This window comes from Castor canadensis, chromosome 7, assembly GCF_047511655.1.
Source record: "Castor canadensis chromosome 7, mCasCan1.hap1v2, whole genome shotgun sequence".
NCBI classification, from domain to species: domain Eukaryota; kingdom Metazoa; phylum Chordata; class Mammalia; order Rodentia; family Castoridae; genus Castor; species Castor canadensis.
The window spans coordinates 68,913,228-68,921,898 of NC_133392.1; positions in this window are offsets into that span (position 1 = coordinate 68,913,228).

The window sequence follows — 8,671 nt, forward strand, 5'->3', positions numbered from 1 at the left end:
TTTTGGGCCAGGCTAACCTCACTCAGAATGATGTTCTTCAATTCCATCCATTTACCAGCGAATGATAACATTTCATTCTTCTTCATGGCTGCATAAAATTCCATTGTGTATAGATACCACATTTTCTTAATCCATTCGTCAGTGGTGGGGCATCTTGGCTGTTTCCATAACTTGGCTATTGTGAATAGTGCTGCAATAAACATGGCTGTGCAGGTGCCTCTGGAGTAACCTGTGTCACAGTCTTTTGGGTATATCCCCAAGAGTGGTATTGCTGGATCAAATGGTAGATCAATGTCTAGCTTTTTATGTAGCCTCCAAATTTTTCTTCCAGAGTGGTTGTACTAGTTTACATTCCCACCAACAGTGTAAGAGGGTTCCTTTTTCCCCACATCCTCACCAACACCTGTTGTTGTTGGTGTTACTAATCATGGCCATTCTAACAGGGGTGAGGTGGAATCTTAGTGTGGTTTTAATTTGCATTTCCTTTATTGCTAGAGATGGTGAGCATTTTTTCATGTGTTTTTTGGCCATTTGAATTTCTTCTTTTGAGAAAGTTCTGTTTAGTTCACTTGCCTGTTTCTTTATTGGTTCATTAGTTTTGGGAGAATTTAATTTTTTAAGTTCCCTATATATTCTGGTTATCAGTCCTTTGTCTGATGTGTAGCTGGCAAATATTTTCTCCCACTCTGTGGATGGTCTCTTCAGTTTAGAGACCATTTCTTTTGATGAACAGAAGCTTTTTAGTTTTATGAGGTCCCATTTATCTATGCTATCTCTTAGTTGCTGTGCTGCTGGGGTTCCATTGAGAAGTTCTTACCTATACCTACTAATTCCAGAGTATTTCCTACTCTTTCCTGGACCAACTTTAGAGTTTGTGATCCTTGATCCATTTTGAGTTAATATTGGTATAGGGTGATATACATGGATCTAGTTTCAGTTTTTTGCAGACTGCTAACCAGTTTTCCCAGCAGTTTTTGTTGAAGAGGCTGTCTTTTCTCCATCGTATATTTTTAGTGCCTTTGTCAAAGACAAGTTGGTTATAGTTGTGTGGCTTCATATCTGGGTTCTCTGTTCTGTTCCACTGGTCTTCATGTCTGTTTTTGTGCCAGTACCATGCTGTTTTTATTGTTATTGCTTTGTAGTATAGTTTGAAGTCAGGTATCGTGATACCTCCAGCATTGTTCTTTTGACTGAGTATTGCCTTGGCTATTCATGGCTTCCTGTGTTTCCATATAAATGTAACGGTAGATTTTTCTATCTCTTTAATGAATGTCATTGGAATTTTGATGGGAATTGCATTAAACATGTAGATTACTTTTGGGAGTATCGACATTTTTACTATGTTGATTCTACCAATCCAGGAGCATGGGAGATCTCTCCACTTTCTATAGTCTTCCTCAATCTCTTTCTTTAGAAGTGTATAGTTTTCTTTGTAGAGGTCTTTCACATCTTTTGTTAGGTTTACACCTAGGTATTTGATTTTTTTGAGGCTATTGTAAATGGAATTGTTTTCATACATTCTTTTTCCGTTTGCTCATTGTTAGTGTATAGAAATGCTAATGATTTTTCTATGTTGATTTTATATACTGCTACCTTGCTATAGCTATTGATGATGTCTAGAAGCTTCTGAGTAGAGTTTTTTGGGTCTTTAAGGTATAGGATCATGTCGTCTGCAAATAGGGATATTTTGACAGTTTCTTTACCTATTTGTATTCCTTTTATTCCTTCTTCTTGCCTAATTGCTCTGGCTAGGAATTCTAGTACTATGTTGAATAGGATTGGAGATAGTGGTCATCCTTGTCTGATTCCTGATTTTAGAGGGAATGGTTTCAGTTTTTCTCCATTAAGAATAATGCTGGCTGTAGGTTTGTCATATATAGCTTTTATAATGTTGAGGTACTTTCCTCCTATTCCTAGTTTTCTTAGAGCTTTTATCATGAAATGGTGTTGGATCTTATCAGAGGCTTTTTCTGCATCTATTGAGATGATCAAGTGGTTTTTGTCTTTGCTTCTGTTAATGTGGCTTATTACGTTTACTGATTTTCATATGTTGAACTACCCCTGCATCCCTGGGATGAAGCCTACTTGGTCGTGGTGAATAATCTTTTTGATGTGTTGTTGAATTCGGTTTGCCATTATTTTGTTGAGGATTTTTGCATCAATGTTCATTAAGGAGATTGGCCTATAGTTCTCCGTTTTGGAGGTGTCTTTGCCTGGTTTTGGGATAAGTGTAATACTGGCTTCATAAAATGTGTTTGGCAGTTTTCCTTCCCTTTCTATTTCATGGAACAGTTTAAGGAGGGTTGGTATCAGTTCTTCTTTAAAGGTCTGATAGAATTCAGCAGAGAATCCATCAGGTCCTGGACTTTTCTTTTTGGGAAGACTCTTGATTGCTGCTTCAATTTCATTTTGTGTTATAGGTCTATTCAGGTGATTAATTTCCTCTTGGTTCAGTTTTGGATGATCATATGTATCTAGAAATCTGTCCTTTTCTTTTAGATTTTCAAATTTATTTGAATATAGGTTCTCAAAGTAGTCTGTTGATTTCCTGCACTTTGATGGTGTTTGTTGTTATCTCCCCTTTTGCATTCCTGATTCTACTAATCTGGGTTTTTTTCTCTCCTCATTTTAGTCAGGTTTGCCAGGGGTCTGTAGATCTTGTTTATTTTTTCAAAGAACCAACTTTTTGTTTCATTAATTCTTTGCATGGTTTTTTTTGGTTTCTATTTCGTTGATTTCAGCTCTTATTTTTATTATTTTTCTCCTTCTGTTTTGGGATTTGCTTGTTCTTGTTTTTCTAGGAGTTTGAGATGTATCATTAGGTCATTGATTTAGGCTATAAACTTTCCTCTCAGGACTGCCTTTGCTGTGTCCCATAGGTTCCAGTAGGTTGTGTTTTCATTTTCATTGACTTCCAGAAACTTTTTGATTTCCTCTTTTATTTCATCAATGACCCATTGTTCATTAAGCAATGGGTTATTCAGTTTCCAGCTGTTTGCATGTTTTTTGTCTTTACTTTTATTGTTGAATTCTAGTTTTATTGCATTGTGATCAGATAGAATGCACTGTATAATTTCTATTTTCTTATATTTGCTGAGGCTTGCTTTGTGCCCTAGGATATGATCTATTTTGGAGAAGGTTCCGTGGGCTTCTGAGAAGAATGTATATTGTGTAGAAGTTGGATGAAATGTTCTGTAGACATCAAGTAGGTCCATTTGATCTATTGTATATTTTAGATCTTGAATTTCTGTATTGATAATTTGTTTGGATGACCTATCTATTGATGATAATGGGGTTTTAAAGTCTCCCACAACCACTGTGTTGGAGTTAATATATTCTTTTAGGTCTTTCAGGGTATGTTTGATGAAGTTGAGTGCATTGACATTGGGTGCATATAAGTTGATAATTATTATTTCCTTTTGGTCTATTTCCCCTTTCATTAGTATGGAATGTCCTCCTTTATCTTGTTTGATCAATGTAGGTTTGAAGTCTACTTTGTCAGAGATAAGTATTGCTACTCCTGTCTGTTTTCAGGGGCCATTGGCTTGGTAAATCTTCTTCCAGTCTTTCATCCTAAGCCTGTGCTTATTTCTGTCAGTGAGATGGGTCTCCTGTCAGCAACAAGTTGTTGGATCTTCCTTTTTAATCCATTTCATCCAATGGTGCTTTTTGATGGGTGAATTAAGTCCATTAACATTAAGTGTTAGTACTGATAGGTATGTGGTGATTCCTGTCATTTAGTTGTCTTAGTTGTTTGAAGGTTTGATTGTGTGTACCTAAGTTTACTCTCTACTTTCTTGCTTTTTCTTTTCCTGTAGTTTGGTGCTGCCTGTCCTTTCATGGTTATGTTGGGTTTCACTTTCTGTGTGCAGAATCCCTTGAAGAATCTTTTGTAGTGGTGTCTTTGTGGTCACATATTGTTTTAGTTTCTGCTTATCATGGAAGACTTTTATTGCTCCATGTATTTTGAAGGATAGTTTTGCTGGGTAGAGTATCCTGGGGTTGAAGTTATTTTCATTCAGTGCCTGGAAAATCTCTCCCCAAGCTCTTCTTGATTTTAATGTTTCTGTTGAGAAGCCTGCTGTGATTTTGATGGGTTTACCTTTGTATGTTATTTGTTTTTTCTCTCTCACAGCCTTCAATATTCTTTCCCTAGTTTCTGAACTTGTTTTAATTTTGATATGTCATGGGGTAGTTCTATTTTGGTCTGGTCTGTTTAGTGTTCTGGAGGCCTCTTGTATTGGGATATCTTTCTCTAGATTTGGGAAATTTTCCGTTATTATTTTGTTGAATATATTATGCATTCCCTTTGCTTGCACCTCTTCTCCTTCTTCAATGCCTATGATTCTCAGGTTTGGTCTTTTGATGGAGTCAGTGAGTTCTTACATTTTCTTTTTTTTGTTTAAATAATAGTTCTTCGGTTTTTCCTTTAATTATCATTTCATCTTCAAGTTCTGAGATTCTGTCTTCTGTTTGTTCTATTCTGTTGGATTGGCCTTCTATTTTGTTTTGCAATTCTGAGGTTTTCTATATCCTGGGTCATTTCCTCTTTAATGTTGTCTATTTTTGTTCTGAGTTCATTTATCTCTTTATTAATCATGTTCTGTTTCACTCTGGTGTTTATACAGTGCTTCTATTGTTTCCTTTATTTCTTCTTTTGCTTTTTCAAATTCTCTATTTTTGTTGTCTTGGAATTTCTTGAGTGTGTCTTGTACATTTTGGTTGACCATATCCAGTATCATCTCTGTAAAATTCTCATTGAGTACCTGTAGTATTTCTTCTTTTAGATTATTCTTGTGGGCTTCATTGGGTACTTTGGCATAATTTATCTTCATTTTGTTGGAGTCTGGATCTGAGTACCTAGTTTCTTCATTTCCCTCTGGTTCCTGTACTAATTTTTTGCTGCAGGGAAACTAGTTTCCCTGTTTTTTCTGTCTTCCCATCATTGCCCTTTTTGTTGTTATTGTCCCTGTACTGTTTGCAATTAAGTATTTTCTGGCTTGTAATAATAGCACTAGTGATATTTAGAATGGAAGAGTGAGAGGAGATGGAAAGCAAAGAAGTTAAAGGAAAAGGGAAAAACTAATAAACAAGTAGAAAAAAAACCAAAGAAACAAACAAAAATGTTTCAAAGATATAGACAAGGAGAGACAGTGTACTACTCAACAGTAAGCTGAAGAGGCATTAGAGAGACAGAGAGAGGATTGAAAATAAAAAATAAAAATAAAAAATAAATAAATGAAAGAAAAAATATATATGTAAAAAATTTTTTAAAATAAATAAATAAAAAATAAAAATAAAGAAAGTCTCCAAATTCAAATGCAATAAAGTTTCAGTCTTAATAATTTTGGTGTTTGTCCCTCAGCCTCCAGTCCTGGAGATGGTGCCTCAGATGTTGTTCTATAGTTGTCTCATCAAAGGGAAAAAATAAAATAAAACAGAACTGCACAAACCAAAAAAAAAAAAAACACACACACACAAAGTGTCCCAAGTTCAAATGCAATACAGTTTCAGTAAATTTTTCAGCATGCTGGCATAGTTCAGTTGTTGTCTCATCAAAGGTAGGGAGAGAGAAAAGAAAAAAAAAGAGTCTGGAGACAGGTCTGTGAATGGCTATCTGCGGCTGTGGCTTGCCTGCCTGCTGCTGTCAGCCTGCTGTAGCTGGAGGCGTTATTTATGCAGATCTCAGGAGTGAGCTTAACACTCACCTAGTCCCACAGGCTTTGTTTACTCAGAGTTCTCCTGTGTGCGAGCCACTGCTACAACCTTTCCCCTTTCCAAGCACACTGGGGGAGGTGACACTGCACCCACTTTCTCAGGCTGGCATGTTTGTTTATAGCTCACATGGGAAGTGGGTCTTCCCCCTTCTCCTATGGAGTTTTCCTCTCACTGCCACTTTTACAAGCTTTTCCACTCCTGATTGCTGGGTGTGTGCTGCTAGCTCCTGCCGGCTGGCATATTTGTTTACAGCTCACGTGGGAAGTGGGCCTTCCCCCCCTCTCCTGTGGAGTTTTCCTCCCTCTACCACTTTTACAAGCTTTCCCGCTCCTGGTTGCTGGGCATGTGCCGCTGCTCCTGCCTTCTTCAGCCCAGCTTGTTTATTTACAGTTCCGGGAGGGATTCCCCTCTCCCCCTCTTCAGCACTCAGGGTGCCCCACCCTCTTTGCTACGTGTCTTTATTGTTCTTATTGCTTATTACTCAGTTTCTCTTTTTTTCCCTGGGTGGGGGTTGGTCTATCTGGGGGCTATGCTGATCTGGCCCAGGGTTGTCTGTAGGAGTACCATTTATTGCTTAGCTCACCTTGTGGTCCACATCTTCCCAAGCCATCTGGGCACCGGTGTCTGGTGGCGGACTGGGGGCCCTCCTGGTTTCTCCGTTTAACATGAAGTGGAGATGCTCTGTGCAGGCTGAAGGTGTGGAGGTGTCAAAGTTTTGCCTCTTCTTGGTGGTTTTGCCTATAAGGTGAATCTCTAGCGTTTCCCCAAGATTTTACTTTAGGAGGCACACTTTCTGTTTCCTCCCTCTAGCTGCCATCTTGGAATCCCTCCTGGTTAGCTTTTTAGACATCTGCTTTTGTTGGATTTTGTTTTATATTGTCATTGTCTAAAAGCCCATTGCCTAAGGGCCACTGCTAAGCCTCTTTGTTGTTTAAATTTGGCCAAAGGGGTCTAGTTGGCACTGACTCCCACCTGATCTGCTTATTATTCCCCTCCTCACTGCCTGCCCCTGATGTGAGACCAAAACCAACCAAGCAAACAAAATCCAGGAAAGAACAAATCCTCATGATGAAGAAAAATATGACCAATCAAGAAAGCTCTTCAATCTACAGCCATACCACCCTAAATGTGCCCAATCTTGTCTGGTCTCAGAAGCTGAGCAGGGCTGGGCTTGATTAGTACTTGGATAGGAGACAAATCTTCAGAAGAGACTTCTCAGAGACAAACAGTTGGGAGCCAAGGGAGGAATGGCATCAAAGTTCAAATGAAGTCACTCATGCCAGACTTCTCAAAAATAACCAAGGCTGAGAGGATTGAGGAAGTGGTTCTTATACATGTGTGGCCATCTGGCATTAAAACCCTTCCAGACACAAACTCATATTTTTAGACAGGGACTTCTACTTAGAAATAAAATGACTATTTTTATTAGCTCTAAACATGTCCTTGATACTTAAAGATGGTAGTTTTAACTTTTTTAAACAATGAGTTTTCTTGGACATATATACTGATTGTTTATTGTTGCCAAGGTAATTCTACACAGTTTAAAAAAAAAAGACACTGTCTGAGTAAAAAAATAAAATGTTAGCCATTAAAACCCCATTAGAGGGGTCCTTTTGTTATTGTCTTGTCTCCCCACTACAGTTAAAGTAGCAGCAATTGCTCCTTGGATCCACCACAGTCGAGTCAAGCCAGCTTCTCTCAAGTGGGAGCGCATCCCTGATCTGGCTTCACCATGTAAGGTCACCCTCCGGAACCTGAGCGCCCTCCCTCGGCAGCACTCTGCTTCCTAGGAAACAACTGGGGGCCAAGAATGGCGGGACAAATGCCCTGCTCTAGTTACCCCTGGAAACTGACTAAGCTATGCAGGGCTAAAGCTTAAGAAGCCAACTCTCCAATGGGATAAATGGACTGTTTTCTACACCAGTTATTTTTACTGTAATGCACTGTCACTCCTTGTATGTATCTGTTGCTGTAGTTCTCACCCTAATCTTCACCATACGTTTGGCAGAAACCACCCCTGATGATTGGACTCATGGTAAAAGGCTTTTATTAGCTCTCTTCTACCTCTTTTGGGCAGAATGCATAATTACTGTTTATTGTTACTGATCTGGTCTCCCTTTATGGTCCCAGATCCCTCATCCTGTGACCTATGTATTCATACTACTCAGGCAGGAAGTGTTGTCACTAGGACTTTGCTTTTTCCTCCTTCACAAGGGAACAGCTACCCCAAACTACACTCCTGGTACCTGTAAGCCTGTAAATTTCACTGTACTTACCTGTGAACTTTCCTCATACCAAGTTTTCCACTCCTTTTATGAGGAAATGAGGAGTAAATTTTCCATCTCTGCAAAAGCTAAAAACTTTTTCCTCTCACTGGCTGAGTCTATAGCCCAGACACTGAATGTCACTTCATGCTATGTTTGTAGGAGGACCAACATGGGAGACCACTGGCCTTGGGAAGCAAGGGAACCAGACCCACAGGAGCCTTTTAATGAGACTGCCTTCCCAAAACACAGAAAAGATGTCTAGCTCTTGAAAACTTCCATCATAGGAAATTACTGTATCTCCTGCCCAGGAAGCCAATTCTCCACCCTTGTGGGAGATTTAACTTAATTAGAACAGAAGTTCTACAATGACACTGCCCCAAAAAAACCCTCAATGGTGGGGATTCCCAAACCATATAGAGCCCCAGCCCCACCCACTGGCCAACTTTTCTAATCTCCAGAAAGCATGGAACAATTTTACCATAAACATAGATTGGCAAGCACCCAGAGGTCTATATTGGATCTGTGGGAAGCAAGCTTATACAGTGCTACTTTGTAGCTTGTTTGGGTCTTACATGTTATGCTCAATCATACCATCCTTTTTTTCTGCTTCCCCTCAGACAAGGTAAAAAACTAAAAGTCCCCATATATAAAGAAAGATTCAAATTGGTAATTGAAAAGATAATGAA